The sequence below is a fragment of the Nycticebus coucang genome, chromosome 10 (genome assembly GCF_027406575.1).
Source record: "Nycticebus coucang isolate mNycCou1 chromosome 10, mNycCou1.pri, whole genome shotgun sequence".
NCBI lineage: Eukaryota > Metazoa > Chordata > Mammalia > Primates > Lorisidae > Nycticebus > Nycticebus coucang.
The window spans coordinates 102,827,693-102,848,693 of NC_069789.1; the positions used below are offsets into that span (position 1 = coordinate 102,827,693).

Consider the following 21,001-nt stretch of genomic DNA (forward strand, 5'->3'; position numbering starts at 1 on the left):
GCCGTGAACATACCTATTACAGGTTGAGATGCAGCAACAAAACAAGCATGAATTTGTTTTTCTTCTTAATCTCATGGATAGAAGAGTCATTCTTACTAAAGATGTTAGCAACCTCAGCATACATTTTGTTTCCTTTCTGTATTAAGCAAATCTCTCACCTTTTTACATAAAGAAAACACTTTACAGCTTCTCTTCAGCATGTTTGATTGACAACATCACTACCCTTGTGCTTTTGTGCCCCTATTAAGCAAAATAAGAGCTACTTGAACGTAAGCATTGCAATACTGCAATAGTCCATCTGTTTCCTGAGCCACCTGCTAAGTGACTTGAAACCACAGATATTGAATGATTCCTTTTCAGGTTTTTAATTAGTAATATTATGCATGCAAAGACAAAGCACAATCAGGAACCACCAATTTCAATTTTGTTCATGAGACAGCATTGAAAAGTACATCCACTTATAATTGAAATAAATTTCAGATATCATATTTCATCCATGAATGTTTCAACATGTATTTCTAAAATACAATTTTTATGTATAACAACAATTACATTATGCTGTCTATAAATTCAAGATTCCTTAGTATCATTAAATATCTAACCAGCACTCAAATGTTTCACAACATCTCATAAGTTATTTTTTATAATTAATTCATTGAATTGGAATGCATTTAAATTAGTGGATACTTCTCATGTATCTCTTTTAGTCTATAAATTTCTCCTCTATCTTATCCTAGGATTTCCTTTTGAAGACATTGCATCCTTCTTCTTAAGTATCAATAATTATCTGCAGTCTAGATTTTGTTGATATCATAGCTGTGATGCCATTTAACATGCCCTTTATCCTTTCACTTACTAGATGTTGATAGATTTGGGATGTGATCAGATTCAAATTTCACTACACTATGTATATCTCACAAGAGGTATATATTTGATGATCTCCATCCATTACCTGGATCAGAAGTGGGGAACCTGTTCATTAAGGATGTACTAACTTACCTATAATCAAATAAGGCCACAACAAGAAACATCAATGAGATATATTTTAAAATGTACAATATTGTAAACACCAAACTACTATGCACACAATAATTTCAACAAATCAAAACTATTTGTTAAGTTTAAAGTTAAACTAATCTTTTAATGACTTTGTTGTGTCTGCTATTGTTGGAATGCATTTGAGTCTCCGATTGCAGATGAAGGGCTGCAGTTTCAGATGATCTTCTAGGTGGCTATTAGTCATCAGTGACCATAAGGGCATCTGGACTTGGGTTAGACAGGAGAATGTAGATTTTCAGCAAGAAGTGGTTGAAAAGCAAGAAAGCATTTTTTAGGCATGTTACAAAAGGAGTAGATATTCTATTGCATTTTCTATATTTCAATTATGTCCTTCTAAGCATCAAACAATGACTTCAATATGTCATCTACTTAGAGCTCAGTCAATTGCCTATCGTTATTTAGGTGCTTCTGGTGGTATCACCTAGGTGAAGCTGAAATGCTAATTTGACTGTTAGAACATGATTCTCAAACTCAGTGAAACTTCTATTCTGTTCTTCAATTAATCGGTCTTTAATAGCTGTTAATTCCTCATGTGATTCATATATGACATCCAGCTCATCACTGACCTTTTCTAACTGGGGAAAAAATTCAACCAAAATGTCATTTTGGAAAAGAAATGTTTTAGGGGAAAAAAAGATAGCTGTTTTTGAAATTCTTAGATTTTTTTTGCCTTAGTTTTACCATAAAAGAAATATCCAAATCATTTTGATTTGACATGATAGCACACAGAAATGCCACATTCCTGCAGAAATCTGCTTTCAATAATTTACATTGCTGATTCTATTATTCATAAAATTTTACTGTCACTTTTCACACAGGTAAAATTTTGGCTGCCACCTGTACCTGCTATAGCCAATGCATTTTAGAATAATAACACAAATCCACACTGAATACCTCACCATTCAATGTTAACATATTAGGAAACCAATGATCCCATGTAGCATTTGCACAAATATGGTTAACAATACTTGTAACTTGTTGCAAAGTGTCACTTAAAATAGAAACTTTAGCACAGAGATTTTGCTGATGCAAGATACACTGAAAAGAAATGAGAGCATCTGAATTTATTTATATTTTTTTGTCTGTACAATAAGCCCTTCATGTTTCCCTGTCATGGAAGGTGCACTGTCTGTATATACACTCACTAATTGTACCCAATTATGTCCAACTTCATGACATTTATCATGAAACTGGTTGAAGAAATCTATTCTTGTTCTGTTCCCCAGAGTGCCCAAAGTGAATAACTTTTCAGAGCAAAGAAAACCTTTTGTTATGAACTGAATGGTATATAAAACCTGTACTGGTGGGTGGCGCCTGTGGCTCAAGTAGTAGGGCACCTGCCACCTCCGGTATATGGTAAATCCAACCCCGGCCAAAAACGGAAAAGAAAGAAAGAAAGAGAGGGAGGGAGGGAGAGAGAGAGGAAGGAAGGAAGGAAGGAAGGAGAAAGAGAAAAGATTCACTTAAAAAAAAAAAAAAAAAACCTGTACTGAGACAGTAGTATCATGATTTCTCCAAAGCAATTAAATCGTATATATTTTTTCCTTTAGAATTGTTGTGTGAAGTTCTTCTGTTAAGTTGAAGGCCAATTCATCCTGCTGGTCAGTTATGGTTCTAGTTGAAAGAGGCAGTTGTTTGTTCTTTGAAACATTATTGGGGTCTAAGCATCCTACAAATTTGACAATACATTCTTTTGCTGTCTCTACATCACTGGATGGCTTCTCTTTTTCCCAAGTATACAATCCACTTTTTAAATAAGTTCACTGGCATTATTGCTGCTTGAAAGAATTGTCCTTGCTTTTGCTTTTCATCTTTTAATTTCTGCAATCCAAACTTTCCTACTTCTCCCGCTCCTTTAAATCCAAATTCAGCAGCACATCAAAAAGTAATCCATCATGACTTCCAGGGAGGTAAGTATAGTTCCACTTATGCAAATCTACAAACATGATTCACATATAAACAGAAGCCAACACAAAGACCATATAATCTCTCAGTAGACAAAGGAAAGCATTAGACAAAATCCAGCACCTTTTACAATAATAGCTCTTAACAAAATAGGCATAGATAGAACATACTTCAAAATTATAAAAGCCATAAATGATTAACCAACTGCCAACATCATACAGAATGGGGAAAATTTGAAAGAATTCTTTCTCAGATCTTAAACTAAACAAGGTTTCCAACTATGCCACTTCCATTCATCATAGTGCTGGGAGTCCTAGCAAGAGCAACGAGATAAGACAAGGAAATCAAGGACACCCAAATGGGGGCAGAAGAAACCAAACTATCACTCTTTCCTGAAGATATGATCTGATATCTAGAAAACCACAAAGATTCCACTGAGAGACTCCAAAAATTTATAAATCAATTTGGCAGGCTACAAAATCAATCAATGTACACATATCAGTAGCATCCTTATACACCAACAATAGTCAAGCTGAGAATGAAATCATAGACTCAATAACTTTCACTATAGCAACAAAAACAATGAAACACCTAGAAGGGCATTTAACCAATACCAAAAGATATTTAACCAAGGTGATAAAGACCTCTATGGAGAGAATGAAAACTTACTAAGAAAGGAAATATCGGAGGATATAAATAAAAGGAAAAGCATATCAAGTTCATGGATTGTCAGAATCAACATTGTTAGAATGTCTATATTACCCAAAGTGATCTACAGAATCAGTGCAAACCACATTAAAATCCCCAATGTCTTTTTCACAGACTGTATGGAACCAGAAAAGAAACAAATACCCAAATCAACCTTAAGCAAAAAGACAAAATAGGGAAGCATCACTTTATCAGACTTCAAGATATATAATAAGGCTCTGGTAACCAAAATAGCATCACACCAACAGAATGAAAAGCAAAAAAAAAAAAAACGATCATCTTAATAAATGAAGAATACCATTTCACAAAATTCAACATCCCTTCCTGATAAAAATTCTCAACAAACTAGGCATAGAACAAACATAATACTTCAACATTATAAAGGCCCTCTAGGACAAACCCACACCAAACATCACGCTAAATGGGGAAAGGTGAAACCCCCTTCTCTAAGAACTAGAGAGCAAGACAAAGATGCTCATCTTCACAACTCTAATTTCAGAGTATCAGAAGTTTGACCCTGAGCAATGAGGCAAGAGAAAGAAGTAAACAGCATCCAAATTAGAAAACTCAAATTACCTCTCTTTGTGGACAAGATAATTTTATATACAGAGAAACCTAAAGATCTCTCCAAACCCTCTTAGAACTGTTAGACAACTCAGTAATGCTTCAGATTACAAAATCAACATAGAAAAATCAGTACTATTTCTATATACCAATAACAAACTAGTGGCAAGAGAAATCAAGAAATCATTCAGATTTACAATAGCTACAAAACAAAACCCTTAAGAATAAATTGAGCCAAAGGGGTAATAGACTTCTACAACAACAAATAAAACACACTGGTGAAAGAAATGTAAGAGCATACCAAAAATGGAAAAATATACCACGGTGGTGAATCATATGAACTGATATTGTTAAAATGATGATCCTACCCAAAGCAATTTCCAGATTCAATGCCTTCCCTATCAAGATCCCAGTGAAATTCTTGGCAAAATAAAAATAAATCATAAAATGTGTATGCATGCACAAAAGACCCTCATAGCCAAAGAAATCATGAGCAAAAACAAGAAAGCTGGAGGAATCACATCACCTGATTTTTAAATATACTACAAACTATACTCATCACAACAGTATGGTATTGGGTTAAAACAGACTCATAGTCAAATGGAACAAAATAGATAAACCAGAGATAAATCCATGTATTTACATAACAAGGTGACTTTGTACAAATTTTCCAAGAACACATATTGGGTAAAGCAAACCCTCTTAGATAATAGTGTTGAGAAAACTGTGTATCTATATGCAGAAGAATAAAACTAGACCCCATCTCCCACCACATACCAAAATCAACTCAAAAATAGAGTAGAAATTACCTATTTTTAGGCTTAGGTTCAACTTAGTATGGACAGCTATATAGAAATATGATTGAACAAAAAGGGTCTGATCTAATGCTAATAGACTGAATGGGGAAACCCAGCAGGACCTATATTTCCAGACTCCTCCTGGTCCCTGTGAGCATTCATTCCTTCCTTTTGGGTGCAGGGCAGAACGCTGTCTGGATTGGGGAGTCTTATGTCTTACAGCCAAAGAGTGTAGGTCAGATACGTTATGTCCAATTTTTACATTTTAAAGTTGACTTTCAAGAAAAGGAGTTCTGTTTTTTATGAACCCCCCGGGGAAGAGATATTCCAATTTCTATGACAAACCTCCAGGAAGAAGATTGAGAGACAGGAGGACAGAAATCAAAGAAAAAATTGTTTCTGAGGATGGTTCTGAGTTCTTTATTTGGGGTGTTGTTTTCTGAGACCCAACACACATTTTCTGTATTTTTGAAACACACAGGGAAAGTAAGAGACACTGCACAGACTCTGAGAAAGAATGTAACTTGCAAACATGGTTAATTTCTAAATCTTTCACCCTGTTTCAATTGCTGCTATCCCAGGAGAGAAGCCACATTGTATAAGGTGGATTTTTCTCTCAAATATATTTGAATATTTCCAAAACCCTCCTTTTGTTGGGAAATTTTCCTTGTTGAATTTAAACTTACAGTCATCTTCTTATAAAAGCCGTCAGACTCAAAATGGAGTCACAGTGTGAAAAGATAATAATAGTAAATAGAATTGGGGAAGGTCATGCAGAGAGGGCTCTCCTGCTTGTTAATAACAAAAATTATCAACAAAAACTCTGAATACCCAAGGCTTTGCACAAAGGGCATCACGAACTTACACAAAAATACTTCTGCAAAGACATCTGTGCAGAAGCTGCTTGTCCCACCTCTGATGGGCATCATCCTTATAAATAATCTTTCTAATCATGTACAATTATTTCAGAACAATTTTGTAATCCTCAGGTTTTCTTTAAAAATTCCTCTTCCTATACCTTCCTGCATATACACATATAGTTGACTACGTCACCTGTATTTCCATTGCTAGGCTCTATTCCCAAATAAATATCTTTGTCCTCTAGAAAGACTCTGCTTGTCATTTGCATTGTCATGTGCAGTCTGCACATGCGTGGCACAGACTTACTGACCAAGAAACCAAGATTTCTCCCTCTACCTTCCTCCCCTCAGGCCTAACTCAGATTCTAACATGGTCTTTGGTAACGCTGAATACTCTCTTCTGATGAAATAATTTTATCTAAATTACTCTTGTGATATTTTAGGATCACGTTCTTTTAACATTTGGGGAGTGTGGGACTAGTGTTGTGATAGTCTTTTGTGTGCTGCTCACTCATCGGATTATTTTTGAAAGTGAGAAACACTTGACATTTAATTCACATCAATTCAACTTTGGAGGTCTTGCTCCTGCATTTTAATGGAAAATAATACAGGTTGTCTACCAGATTTCCCTAAATTCTGTATTGGGTGTTCTACCCAAAATAAATGACTTATTAAAAAATAATAATATTAATGTTGATTACACTTAACGTTAAGTCTCTGTTGTAGTCTATGGCTGATCCCCTGAAAGTGGATTAGATTCTATTAGGTATTGGAATCTGGGAATATTGCTGAGAGATACAAACTTTGAAATTTGGAAAACTGTTCCAGACTTTCTAATTAGGCATAACATTCCTGGATGAAGGCTACTCTTATTAGTATTAGTTGTTTATTGATTTCACGTTAGTATTGAGTACATTGGATACTCATTTTTTCATTCTTGTTTCATACTTTACTAAGGAGAATGTGCTTAAGCTCCATCCAGGTAAATACAAAACATGTACATTTTCCATCTTGTTATGGCTGAGTAGTATTCCATGATACCCATACACCATAGTTTAGTAATCCATTTATAGGTTAATGGGCCCTTGGGTTGATTCCACACATGGCGATTATGCTGCAATAAGCATTCTAGTGCAAATATTGTTATGTTAAAGTGATTTTTTTCTTCTTTGGGGTAAATACCTAATGGAGGGATTGTGAAATCTAATGGAAGGTCTACTTTTAGATCTTTGAGGATTCTCCACAATTCTTTCTACAGAGGCTGTAGTACTGTGCAATCCCAACAGCAGTGTAAAAGTGTTCTCTTCTCTCCACATTCATACCAACATCTTCAGCTTTGGGGTTTTGTGATGTGGGCTATTCTCCCTGGCGTTAGTTGACATCTCAGGGTGGGTTTGATTTGCATTTCTCTAATGATGAGCGTTTTGTAATCATTTATTCCTAATAATAGCACATGTCACATGTCTTATTTTTCATTTTCTTGTCTACATAATAGAATGAGTTGGTGATACCTCATTACATTTGGAATCATTTGCCACCAAATGTATGCATGATATGTACATGTATGTATACATGATATGTAGATGTATTTTTTCCTAATTGGAGAAAATTTCAAAATCATCCTTAGGCCTTTTTGTTATGAGAAGGGGCCTGTTATCTTGCCTGTAAACATATATCTTGCTCTCTTTCTCAATAAACTTGGTCTAACACTTGCAAAAAAAACCTCCTTCTTAAACCAACATATTGGTTAAAGTACGAATTTTTCACTCAGCAGATTCTAAACACATTGTGATAACTTGCAAAGGGCATACAAAGAGAGCACAGAAACTGACCTCTTAGAACATCTCTGTGCTTTGGGGGTAGAAAATAGCAGCCTCCTTGCTCTCTCATTAATGCCTTATATAGTGACAGGAAGGCATAGATGTAGACAGAGGTTGTGAGATATTGCAAAAGGAGAAAGTGGCTCTTCTGTGCATAGAACTTTGTCTGAAGAGTTATCTTTGACTTAGTGCTGGAGGCACTTAGGCTGAGCTCATATAGGCTCATATAACTTATGAAGTTCTGCTGATGCCGTGGAAATTTGTTAATCAAAAGTCCAAACGTCAAGAGTTACTGAAGACAAGGTCATATGCCAGTAGCAAGTGACATTTTCCCCTCAACATTGGCTAATGTATAAAATATTATTGCCTGGATTATGAACAGCAGTAACTGACATTTGATTCTAGGATTTGGGTTGGTATTTCTACAGCACACTTGGCATTTTAAAAGCTCTGCCTTCATGTAAGTGAATATCAACACACACACAGCCTGACAGGCTAGAAAGGAGGATAAGGGACATCAGACAAGGAGGCGTGAGATAAGAAAGAGGACACACTGAGAATGTTAGGAAGCAGTGACAAAGGGACTGGGAAGAGAGGGCAGCAGCGAGGGAGGAAGGCTGAGTCAGGTGGACAAACCAAAGGCTCCATCTAGGTTACAGCAGACTGGGAGATAAGCAATTGCTTTATCTCAACCTTTTATGCTACACACATCAGATAAAGGCTAGGAAGGTAACATGACCTTTCAGAATCACATGGGGGCTTTCCCTGGTGGTCTAAAGAAAGCTGAGGACACAGAGAGCAGCTTGGAAGTCAGGGAGGAAAGAGAAAGTCTAGAAGTCAGGGCTGGGACAGTGGGGGACAAGAGTCAGGCTATAAGACTCAGGGCTGCAGGAGGCACATTTTTTTCTCTGAAATGCAATTTGGGTGCGGAAGAGATTTGTCAGTTGGAAGAGAGAGGAAGTCACTACAGCTACTGAGAAGAAGGTTTGCTGAAATTAGACATCAAACACCAACTCTACAAGAGAAAAGTTCCATCTCCCAATGAAATGCTGCTTCTGTCATTTCAACTGTTAGCTGTTCTCCTCCCAGGTGCTGACAGTGAGGATGGTAAGAGTCACTCTGGTAGCTCCCTGCACTGTTGCAAATGTGTTGGGTAAAACCAGGCTGCACTACCCAGGTGCATTTGAATAGGAAAGGTCTGAGCGGTCTCCAGCCCTCTGCTGTCTTTCCAGATTCTGGGGATGGAGGCTGAATCCTCAGGGCAGTCACATGTGTCAGCCTTTATGTGTTTGTTCTTCAGCATCCAGGCCTGTCATCTGGATCTATTCCCTTTCTGTTCCTTCTCTCTCCCTCCTGCTCATCCCTTTCTCTTTGCAGGCTTCCAGGGACCAACCTCTTACAGTAGCATCCAGATCACATCCTTTGCCAACAGCACCTGGGCAAAAAAATCAAGGTTCAGGCTGGTTGAATGATTTGCAGATTCAAGGCTTGAACAGTGTGACTCAGGCACTGCCATATTCCTGAAGCCCTGGTCCAAGGGAAACTTCAGTGAAGAGAAGGTTGCTGAAGTGGAAAAGGTATTCTGAGTCTACTTATTTGGATTTATTCAAGAAATACAGCCGCAGGCCAGTGAATTCCAGATGGAGTATGAGTTCACTCCCATGAACTGGAAAGATTTCTTCTCTCTCTTTTTGCAAATTACTAATGCTTCTGGTCCTCCTCCCCTGCCTTCTGCTCTACCCTAATGCATGCATACTCTGACTCTGCACCTACCCGCCTATCGCAGATTCTGGCCGCCTCTGACTCTCCTCTGAGAGATCCAGGCCCCATAACCAACCCCTGCTCTGTGGGACCTGGCTCTTCAAGGGCCCTTATTCTCTCCCTGTCCTGAGTGACCTGCACTGTGGCTCCCTCCTCTGATCCGCCTTTTCAGTCATCTCCTCCCTGCACTGCTCTTGCTGTGGTCCTCTGTCTCACACTGAAGTGCTGTGCTCTGGGCTGCATCATGCTCTGCCTCCCCACCCCCACATCTACTATGCCCCCCATAGCTTCCCAAGGCTCTTCTTTCTGGAAAGCTCTAAATGCTGAATCAGGGTTCAGTCATCATTTCACATCCAAGAACTCCATCCCAAGGAAAATCTAACATCCTAGTTCCTTTTCTCATGGTTTTGTTTTTATTCATGGTTCATAACTTGATCCCTATTATCTTTCTACCTAGACCCCTTTGAGATCCAGGGCATAGGAGGCTGTGAGCTACAGTCTGGGGATCTGTAGTAAGCTTTCTGAGTGGAGCTTTAGGAGGACTGGATTTCCTGAGATTCCACACTACCTGTGTGCCTTCCCGGGAGGTGGGGGCAGCTCAGTGCCGCAGGTGTGTGCAACATCCAGTAGTGATAAATACAGCAAAGAAGCTCCTGTTAGAAACCTGCCCCCAATTTCTCTTGAGCATCCTAGACACAGGGAAGGCGGAGCTGCAAAGGCAAGGTGAGTCCTGCTCTGTACGTCACTGAGCTCAAGACTAGGAAAATATCTGAGTAAGAGAGGGACTTAATCAACAAATCACTTGTTTTCCAAAGCAATGGAAGGGATCACTGTCCAATCTTGTGTGTTTCTGAGTCCCTATCATCTCAATTCAAGTCCTGATAAGACACTCTCGCTGCCCTTTCCTGCTACAGTGAAGCCCGAGGTCTGGCTGTCCAGTGGCCCCAGCCCTGGGCCTAGCCGTCTGCTGCTGGTCTGCCTCGTCTCAGGATTCTACCCAAAGCCCGTGTGGGTGATGTGGATGGCGGGGTGAGCAGGAGCAGCCGGGCACTCAGCACAGCGACCTCCTGCCCAATGCTGACTGGACATGGTATCGCCGAGCGACCCTGGACGGGGCAGCTGGAGAGGCTGCCGGCCTGTCCTGCCGGGTGAAGCACAGCAGTCTAGAGGGTCAGGACATCGTCCTCCACTGGGGTGAGAAGGAATAGGGTCCAGGCTGGACATGGGAGGAAGAAGTCCTCAAGCATGGAGGGAGGTCCTGCAGAAGGATGGGGCTTAACAAATGAAGAGGGAGAGAGTGTGACTGATTCATTTCTGGAGGAGTGGGCTGCTAAGCAGGACAGCAAAAACACCCAGCGGGGAGAAACAGAGAGAAGGAGGGGGCGGGGAGAGACAGAGAGAAGGAGGGGGCGGGGAGAGACAGAGAGAAGGAGGGGGCGGGGAGAGACAGAGAGAAGGAGGGGGCGGGGAGAGACAGAGAGAAGGAGGGGGCGGGGAGAGACAGAGAGGAGGAGGGGGCGGGGAGAGACAGAGAGGAGGAGCCGAGTCAGAGAGTTGGCGCACATTCCACACATGCGCACTGCGGCTCAGGGCAAGTTGGCTGCTAAGCATGACAAGCAGGGCAGCAAAAACACTCTGCAGGCCGGATAAATGGCCTCTGCGGGCCGCATGTGGCCCACGGGCCATAGTTTGAGGACCCCGGTATTATGGTATATGAGGCGCCGGTGAGTTTCTTTTTCTTTCTTTTTTTTTTTTTTCTCTTCTTAATCTTTCTTTTCGATCCATACGCCCACTCTTTTCCATTATTTTATCTATTTCTCTGCTTTAACATCAATCTTTATACCAGATCCTTTTTACCAAACTCCCATCTACTGTATGTGGAGATATATTTTTTAATGCTGTTAAAATATACAGAACAAAATTTACCATCTTGACCATTTTCAAGTGTACAGTTGAGTGCTATTAAGTGCATTCACAATAAGCAGTCTCCAGAGTGCTTCCATCCCTCAGAGCTATTCATATTAAATGGCAATTCCCCATTTCCCTCTCCCCTCTCCTGAGCCCTGTATAAGATGACTCTACTTTCTGTATCTGTGAATTTGCTTCATATACTGTAGATATCTCATATAAGTAGACTCATGCTGTAATTATGCTTTTGTGGCTGGCTTATTTCCCTTAGTAAAAGGTCCTCAAGATCCATGCATTTGTAGCCTGTGACTGGGTTTCCTTCCTTTGTGGCCCTGACAAATTCAGGTCATCCATTCATCCATCTGTGGGCATGGCACTTGGCTCCACCTTGGCCTGTTATGATTAATGCTGCCGTGAACACGAGTGTACAGATACCTCTTATGCAGAACCCTGAATCGTGTGGTTTTCACAGGTCCTATCAGAACGCACCTGAGTCCTCATTGTATCTTCTCTTCCATTTGGATCAAAGACCAAGAAGCTTCGGATCCCACAGTGTCAACCCAGGAGCCAGTCTCCTCACAGTTCCTCAAATACTCATCATTATTTTATCAAATTAGAGTTTTTTTAAGATTTTGAGATAAATTATAACCTAAACACCAAAGGCAAATAATTTAAAATTGTGAATTTGTCACAAGTCTGTAAGAATAGTGTGATCTATATATTAAAGTGTGAGAAAAGATGCATCTCAGAATAAATGAAATATGGTGTATGCAACTTAATGGGCACTTCTCTTTGGCTTTCCATTAAAAAAGTTTTCTTCTGGGCGGTGCCTGTGGCTCAAAGGAGTGGGGTGCTGGCCCCTTATGCCGGAGGTGGCGGGTTCAAACCCAGCCCCTGGCCAAAAACTGCAAAAAAAAAAGTTTTCTCCTTCTGCTTCTACCCACTCCCATTTCTTGAAGTAACCTACATACAATTTGGGGGCGATAATTATATTGCCCAGCAGGGCATTTTCATGTACTTTCTCCGTCTCTGCCTGGAGGACTTTCTCACCCTCAAAGCCCAGCTAAGAAGCTTCTTCCTCCAGGAGCCCTTTCCCACTGCTGCCATGGGAGTAACCCTCCTGGTCTGGTATCACCTGCACACCCCCTGTACTCAGCATCCACAGCACTGCAGTTATTTGATGTTTCTTCCTTTCCTACTTGCAAGTTCCTCAAGGGCAGTGCTGCCTGTTTATGGATTCCTGACAAGATCTCCTCCCTGCAAATGCATTTTCCCAGTTAAAATTATATCTGAGTGCTGTCACGTCAATGGTCTTCTTCTAGAGTCATCTCCTTCCTTCCTTTTCTCCCTTTAATTCATATTCTAGATCTTCCTCTTCTTCTCACCTATTTCCCACTTAGCCAAAAATCATTCTGATTTTCTTTTTTTCTTTCTTTCTTTTTTTTTTGAGACAGAGTTTCACTATGTCGTCCTTGGTAGAGTATCATGGCGTCACAGCTCACAGCAACCTCTGATTCTTGGGCTTAAGCGATTCTCTTGCCTCAGCCTCCCAAGTAGCTGGGACTACAGGTGCCTGCCACAATGCCTGGCTATTTTTGTTGTAGTTGTCATTGTTGTTTGGCAGGCCCAGGCCAGGTTCGAAGCTGCCAACCTCGGTGTATGTGGCCAGTACCCTAACCACTGAGCTATGAGCACTGAGCCCATTCTGCTTTTCTTGTTTCTGTTCTAAACTCTGAAAAAAAACACCTTCGTCCTTCCCACAACTATAGCCTACCTTCAAAGAGTCAATGTAGTAGAATATTGCTTCTCATTTTTCCAGTGAGGATAAGTGAGAGGCAGGGTGGGTGAGGAGGAATAGTTCAGGTGACTGGAACATACCCAAGGAGAAGAATTAACAGGGCTGTTCCTGCCCGCGGGGTCCTTGCTTGAGGTACGTGTTGTATCAATGTATTTTTGCTTTACATTTCAATTTAATCATTGTTTATTTTGTAGTTTTCTGGAACTGTCTATCTTAAAACATCCAAATTCATTTTGATTTGAATACATGTTGGGTTTTTTTTTTTTTTTTTCAGATTTAGGAATGGAGGTCAGGGGAAACAGAAGGTTTGCAGAAGCCAATAGTACTAGAAGCAATTTTCCTACCAGTACATTTTAGGAAAACATGGTGTTTAGAATTCGGCAAGTGTAGAAAATGGATGAAATCATAGCTTTCTCCCCATTCTATTAGTACACCTGGCTGCATCTCCAGGTTACATTCAGCTGGCCCATCTTAAACACAGCCATGTTCCTGCTGTGTGCCATGAGCTATGTGGACACAGGGGGTGACCTACGAACAGGCTGCAGCAACAGTGCCTGGAACCTTCCTAGAAAATCAAATTTCTACCCTCCTCCCACCTACAGAATCAGAAAATATGGGAATGGGAACCAATGATCTGGTTCAACAAGGCTTCCAGATGAATCTTATGTATATTCAATTTGAGAACCTTGTTCTAATAGTCTCTCAACCTCCACACTAGTGGTATTTGGGGGCACATGCTTCTTTCTATGGAAGCTGCTTTGTGCACTGCAGATGTTAGCAGCATCCCTCACTCTAGAGGCCAATAGTGTGTGCTCCTTTGTGACTCAAATGTATCTTCAGATATTCTAAATGTTCCATAGGAGGACAAATTGACCTGGATGAAAACCACTATCTGAGATAATGATAATTTCATTCCTCTCTTCAGCCAGAATAACTGGCTGATCGTGTATTTCTGACCTGTTTGACCTAATCCAGCTGAAGCCTAGGATTTACGTTTGCTGCTTGGGGAAAGAGGAGTTCTCCCATTGTCTGGCTGGTGTTATGTGTGCTACTATAGAATGTTGTCCCATAGGAAAAGCTGGCCCAGGAATGAGTTTACTCACAACAAAAAGCGAATAGGCCAGGCATGGTGACTTAAGCCTATCAACTCCAGCACTCTTAAGAGGCTGAGATGGGAGGATCAATTGAGCTCAGGAGTTTGAAACCAACCTGATCAAGAGAGAAACCCTGTCTCTATGGAAAATAGAAAAATTAGCCTGTTGTAGCATGTGCCTATAGTCCCAGCTATTTGGGATGCTGAGGCAGGAAGATCATTTGAGCCCTAGAGGTTGAGGCTGCTATGAGCTAGGCTGACAGCACGGCACTCTAGCCTGGACAACAGAGCAAGACTTTGGCTTAAAAGAGAGAGAGAGAGAAGGAAGGAAGGGAGGGGGGGAGAGAGAGAGAGAGAGAGAGAGAAGAAGAAGAAGGAGGAGGAGAGAGAGAGAAAAGAAAACAGATAACAGAACAAATGGTAACAGGGCCAAAGTCTGAATCAACTATACCTGAGACTTGAACTATCTGGATATTTTAGTGACATGAACCTAATAACTTTCATTTCTCCTTTTAAACCAATTGGGTTAGAATTTTTAGTTGCTTGCAAATTCTGATATTACTGTGATCACTGAAGTCTTGCACCAGCTTTTTCATATTTTTTAATGTCTTTCCTCTGTTTTCTTTACTTCTCTGATTCTTCTTAAATTATCATCCATCCCTCAACAGTGGTTTTGGAACTTAAAATTTCCTCTTAGTATCCTTAACTTGATAAAGCTCAATTTACCCATGACTTTAACAATGACCTGTGCATGAACGAATTTCAGAAATAAATGTTCAACCACAAAACACAAGGGCTTCCAAACTATTTTCATGAGAGAATGCATGTGCATGGATCTGTGTTGTGTGATTTTTGAGAATATGTCAACTTGCATAGTTGACCCTTTTCCATGATGACTATGTTCCAAGACCCCCAGTGTGAAACCACAGACAGTCCAACTGCGTCAGTTGGACCATGTTTCTGTTCATGTCTTCCACCCACAGATTGAATGCCTTTTCCATCTTCTCTAAGCAGAGATCATGAGCTGTGACCATATTTGTTGCAGTTTGAGATGCAACAGCAAAGCAAGCATGAATTGTTTCTTCTTCACAATTTTATGGACAGAAGAATCATTCTTATTGAAGATCTTAGCAACCTCAGCATACATTTTCTTTTTTTCTATATAAGCAAATCACTCACCAGTTTACATGAAGAAAGCACTTTATAGCTTTTCTTTGGCATGTTCAAATTTCCAGCATCACTACTCTTGTGTTTTCATGCCACTATTAAGCAAAATAAGGGCTACTTAAACATAAGCACTGCAATACTGCAATAGTCCATCTGTTTACTGAGCCACCTGCTAAGTGACTTGAAACCGCAGGTAACAAATACCTCCTTTACAACTTCTCAATTAGTCATTTTATATATGCAAAATAGAGAAAGCAATATAAAAAACCACCATTTTCTCAACAGGCAGCTTTAAAAAAATGCATCCATTGATGATTATAATAAATTTCAGATATATTTCATCCATAAATGCTTCAACATATATTTCTAAAATATAAAGATCATTTTTATGAATAACCACAATTACTTTATTCTATCTATAAATTAAAGATTCTTTGATATCATTAAATGTCTAGTCAGTACTCATTTTTCCCAACTATCTTATCAATTTATTTTATAGTTCATATTAAATTAGAATAAAAGTAAGGGCCATGAATTAAAATTAGTTGATATGTCTCATAAATCCCATTTAATATATAGATTTCTCCTCTCATCATTCTCCTTTTATAATCATTCACAGTTTGGATTTTGCTGATCACATAGCTATGATGCCCTTTCACATGCCCTTTATCCTCTTCATTTCCCATATGTAAATAGACTTGTGATGTGATCAGATTTGAGTGTCATTATACTGTGTATATCTCACAAAAGGTATATAACATTTCATGATCTCCATTCATTACTGAGATCAACAGGTGTCAACACTCTGATGCACCTTACACAGGTAAACTTGACTGAGGAATGCTCACTGATGTGAGTGTACTGTACTTCATGCCACAGGACGCTGTACCTCAAAGTGGCAAAAACGATAAATCTTATGTATGTATATTTTACCACAATAAAAAACAATTGAGAACATCCAAAAATTATACATATAAAAAATTATGTGTATAAAATGCATGTCTAGATAGATAGCTAGATACTTTTTTTGTCTTAGAAGTAAAAGCTAGGCAGGGCCTATAGCTCAGTGGGGAGGGCGGAAGCCACATACATTGAGGCTGGCAGCTTTGAACCCAGCCCAGGCCAGCTAAAGCAACAATGAAAACTGCAACAACAACAACAAAAAAAAAGCCAGGCGTTGTGGTGGGCACCTGTAGTCCCAGCTACCTGGGAGGCTGAGGCAATAGAATCGCTTAAGCCTAAGAGTTTGAGGTTACTGTGAGCTGTGACACCATAGCACTCTACCCAGGGTGACAGATTGAGACTCTGTCTCAAAAAAAAAAAAGAAGAAGAAGAAGAAGAAGAAGTAAAAGCTAATTGGCTCGGCACCCGTAGCTCAGTGATTAGGGCGCTGGCTACAGGCACCAGGGCTGGTGGGTTCGAACCCAGCCCAACCCTGCTAAACAACAATGACAACTACAACAAAAAAATAGCCGGGCATTGTGGCAGGCACCTAGTCCCAGCTATTTGGGAGGCTGAGGCAAGAGAATAGCTTAACCTCAAGAGTTTAAGGTTGCTGTGAGCTGTGATGTTACAGCACTCAACTGAGGGCAACATAGTGAGACTCTGTCTCAAAAAAAAAAAAAAGAAGTAAAAGCTAATAAATTACTAAAATATTTATAATATTGTAATATTTGTAATATTGATTACAAATTTGTAATATTAATTAGCTGTTCCCCAAACTAATACCTTGTTTTTACTAGATGTTCCCATTTAATTTTATTTATTTATTTTTACAAATGAGGCTATTGATTCAGCATCATTTGTTCTCATGCTTCTTGTTGCAAGCTGCCGCCTGCTCTGTTTTTTTGTCCAGATCTCTTTGTCCCTGAGGTATCAGTCTGCAGCCCCTATCTTGGTCCTTTCCTACCATTTTCAAGCTCTCTAGATCTTAAAGGATCCAAATGGCTACATTCTTGGAGCCTTGGCTGACGCGGCTGGCCATGACCCTGTTTCTCTGACATCCACATAGATCTAGGTGGAGCCAACCTCAGTGCCACCCAGCAGGTGCAGGTGCCACGCTGTGGAAGCCCCTCATGTGCAGAACCAGCTCTCACCGCAGGGAGCAAGGTCTTCATGCAGGGCCAGGCTGACCATATCTAAACATGCAGGAACTCGCAGCTTCCTGGACTTGTTGAGCAAGGCTGACCAAACAAAACTAACATCTTCATTTACAAAAGTTTTCCAAATATTTAGTGGGAAGGGTGGCTTTATAGTTCCTTTTTTTTTTTTTTTTTACATTTTTCAATTCTCTTTAATGTCTACCTTAATAGAAAACAGCTACATTTTCATATCTTCCTTGGCATTCACTCTGATGCAGTATCACATTTTATGTAGTCTTTGAAGAACAAAGCAGACTCATGAAAGGAATAGAATGAAAAGTCAAATAAGACATTAGTAATGTTACAGAAATCAGTCTGAACTGTGGACCCTCTGAGAGAATGTCGGGGAGCTCAACGTATCCCTGGGCTTTAAAAACCAAAGTACTGTAAATTCTTCATTTATTAGAATATTTTTTAAAAGATGTATTCTCTATAATTCTCTCATTAACCATAGGTAATCAAAGAATAAAAATACTTATTTCTTTTCATTTCCTTGCCACTATGGCATCCTTCACAGGTGACAAGTAATTTTTCTGTGTAACTGCATACTCATGAATTGCAACTTATTTGAAATGCTTGACCCTAGCATAGTGACTATTTTCCTTAGGGCTCAAATTGTCTCATCTGTGACATAGAGATCCTTTTCAAGTCAGCTGCTCACTAACTTCAGTCCTGAATTATTGCACTATGCCTCTGTCACTGAAGACTCTATTTACTTTCTGATGTGCCAAGATTGCCAAGATTGCTCCAGCCTCTTGCAGAAACTTGCTACCCCACACTAGAAATTAGCCATTTCTCCAGAAACTTTTTGTCACTTCTAGTGGGAAAATATGATCTGGAAACCATAGTCTAGGTTAATCCTGGTTTCTAGGCATTCTAAGAGGGAAAACCTAAAAAAATAGGATGTGGTTTTTGTTAAGGGTAAATATCATCATCAGCTCATGTTCATATTTAGTACTTTCAGATTCAGAACTATGAGGTTTTTCTCATCTATCTCACTTCTACTTCTCTGTTCTCCTACGCAGAGTGGATGTAGATATGCATTCCCCCATCCTGCAGTACGCACATGACAATCTTAGAATAAAAATACAGACATTATGTCTGAAAGGTGGCAGAATAGGAAGTAATCCACTGATAGGCCCCCACAACAACGCCAATCGTGCGCCCACCTAAGGTTTCTCCATGGGAGGCTCAGAATTGGGTAGGATGTCGTAAAAGCTCACTGGAGCCTAAGCCCTAGGAAAAGTTTGGAAAACTGCAGACCAGCACCCAGGTAGCAGAATTACCAGTGTTCCTGGGCTGAAACCTGGAAACAGACCTATTACCCAAAAGGCTTGGCTACAGCCCAATTTTACTTTGAACCTAGAACCAAAACCATCCTCCCAGGACCCCTCGTAGGGGTCCTCAAGGAATCATGCACACTAGTGACTTGGCAGAAAGGTTTGTCTGCCTACCAACACTGACCTTAGGAGTGGGTCTCAAAGTTACCCTGCAAATTGTCTCCAGCCCCCTCAACTGTGGTCCCAGCTTATTACTGCTCACACTAGGTCCCAGTAGGAAACCGGGCCATATCTAACACCCTGGGAATTACCCACTCTTCTGAACCTCTTTTAGCCCACCAGTCTTTGTCCCAAACCAGATCCTGAAGGGACCCAGTGTCAGCTCCAGTTCCTCTTGTTGCAGTTGGGGTGGGCTCTCCTGCTCATGTGGGGAACTACTGGGCATTGTGCACCCATTTGAGACAGCAGGGAGGGCTGCCGGCATCTATCCTGTGGTGGCTCTGGGTCAGGGCATAGCCTCAGCTCTCTCACTGCAGTCAGGGCTCTCCCCTGCCCATATAGGAAACTGCTAGGAAGTACACATGTCTGGAACCCTGCGGTGAACCTGTCAATCACTGTCCCATGAGCAGTTTTAAGGGGGTACAGAATCCAGAACCAGCCCCTCTCAATGCAGTTGAGGAATAGTCCCAGTTGTGCAGAGATCATCTTCCCAGAAATATGTACCAGTCGGTGCCAATGGGACAGGCTTCTAGTATTAGTCTCCTGGTCAGCTTTCTCACGCAGCCTGGGTACCCTCCTTGGGTCTTCCTGAGGCCCATCCAGCTGGAGGCTCCATGACAACTTTGTAGCCCTCATGAGGCTCTCAGCAAAGCTGAGCTTAGTTAGTGCTAAAAGGGCTGCAATGGTCACGGGATCTAACAACACTCAATCTGTTTACAGTCCAGACAAGCCAAATAAAGAAAAACAGGCCAGACTATGAAGACTGTAATAAACACTTGCCTCTGCAATGCACAGTCCACAAGCATTAAAAATAATTAGAGAATGAGGGATCTCACCAAAGAGACAAAATAAGACACTAGTGATAAACACAAAAGTGATGGAGACTCTGATCTCTCAGACAAGGAATTCCAAATATGGCCAGGTGCAGCTGCTCACACCAGTAATCCTAGCACTCTGGGAAGCTAACTCAGGTGGATTGCTTGAGCTCAGGAGTTCAAGACCCACCTTAGTAAGAGTGAGATCCTATCTCTACTAAAAATAAAAAAATTAGCCAGGTGTGGTGGGAGGCACCTATAGCCCCAGCTACTTGGAGGCTGAAGCAGGAGGATCACTTGAGCCCAAGAATTTGAGATTTCTGTAAGCGACAATGACTCGATGGCACTCTACCCAGGACAACAGAGTGGACTCTGTCTCGAACAAAAGAAAAACACACACATACACACACACACACACAGCAACAACAAGGAATTCCAAATACCTATGTTAAAGAAGCTCTGTAAACTTCAAAAAATCACAGCAAAACAACTCATAAATTTATTAAAGAACTATGGCTCAGTGAGTAGAGCACCCGCCCCATATACCAAGTGTGGCGGGTTCAAGCCTGGCCCCGGCCAAAAAATAGCCGAGTGTTGTGGTGGACACCTGTAGTCCTAGCTACTCGGGAGGCTGAGGAAAGAGAATCACCTAAGCCCAAGAGCTGGAGGTTGCTGTGAGCTGTGATGCCATTGGGTAGGATGTCGTAAAAGCTCACTGGAGCCTAAGCCCTAGGAAAAGTTTGGAAAACTGCAGACCAGCACCCAGGTAGCAGAATTACCAGTGTTCCTGGGCTGAACACTGGTAATTGTGTTATACATACACAAGGGAACACTATTCATCATAAAAACAAACATTTGCAACAACATGGATGAAGCTGGAGAACAACGCACTAAGTGAAATAAGCCAAGCACAGAAGGACAAATACCACTTGAGCTCACTCACACATGAACCCTAAAAAAGTTGATCTCACAGAAGTAGAGGATAGAGGGGAGGGATGGCTGGGGAGAAGTTGGTCAATGGGTACAAAGTTATGGTTAGATAAGAGGGGAAAATTCTGGTGTTCTATTTATTGCACAATAAGGTGACTATAGTTAACAATGTGGAT

The 21,001-nt window shown here is 40.6% G+C and overlaps 1 pseudogene; it reads left to right on the top strand.

Moving 5' to 3' along the window:
* Nucleotides 1-8,759: 8,759 nt before the first annotated feature.
* LOC128596487 (T-cell surface glycoprotein CD1b-like) overlaps nucleotides 8,760-21,001 on the top strand; it is a 45,294-nt pseudogene continuing 33,052 nt past the window's right edge.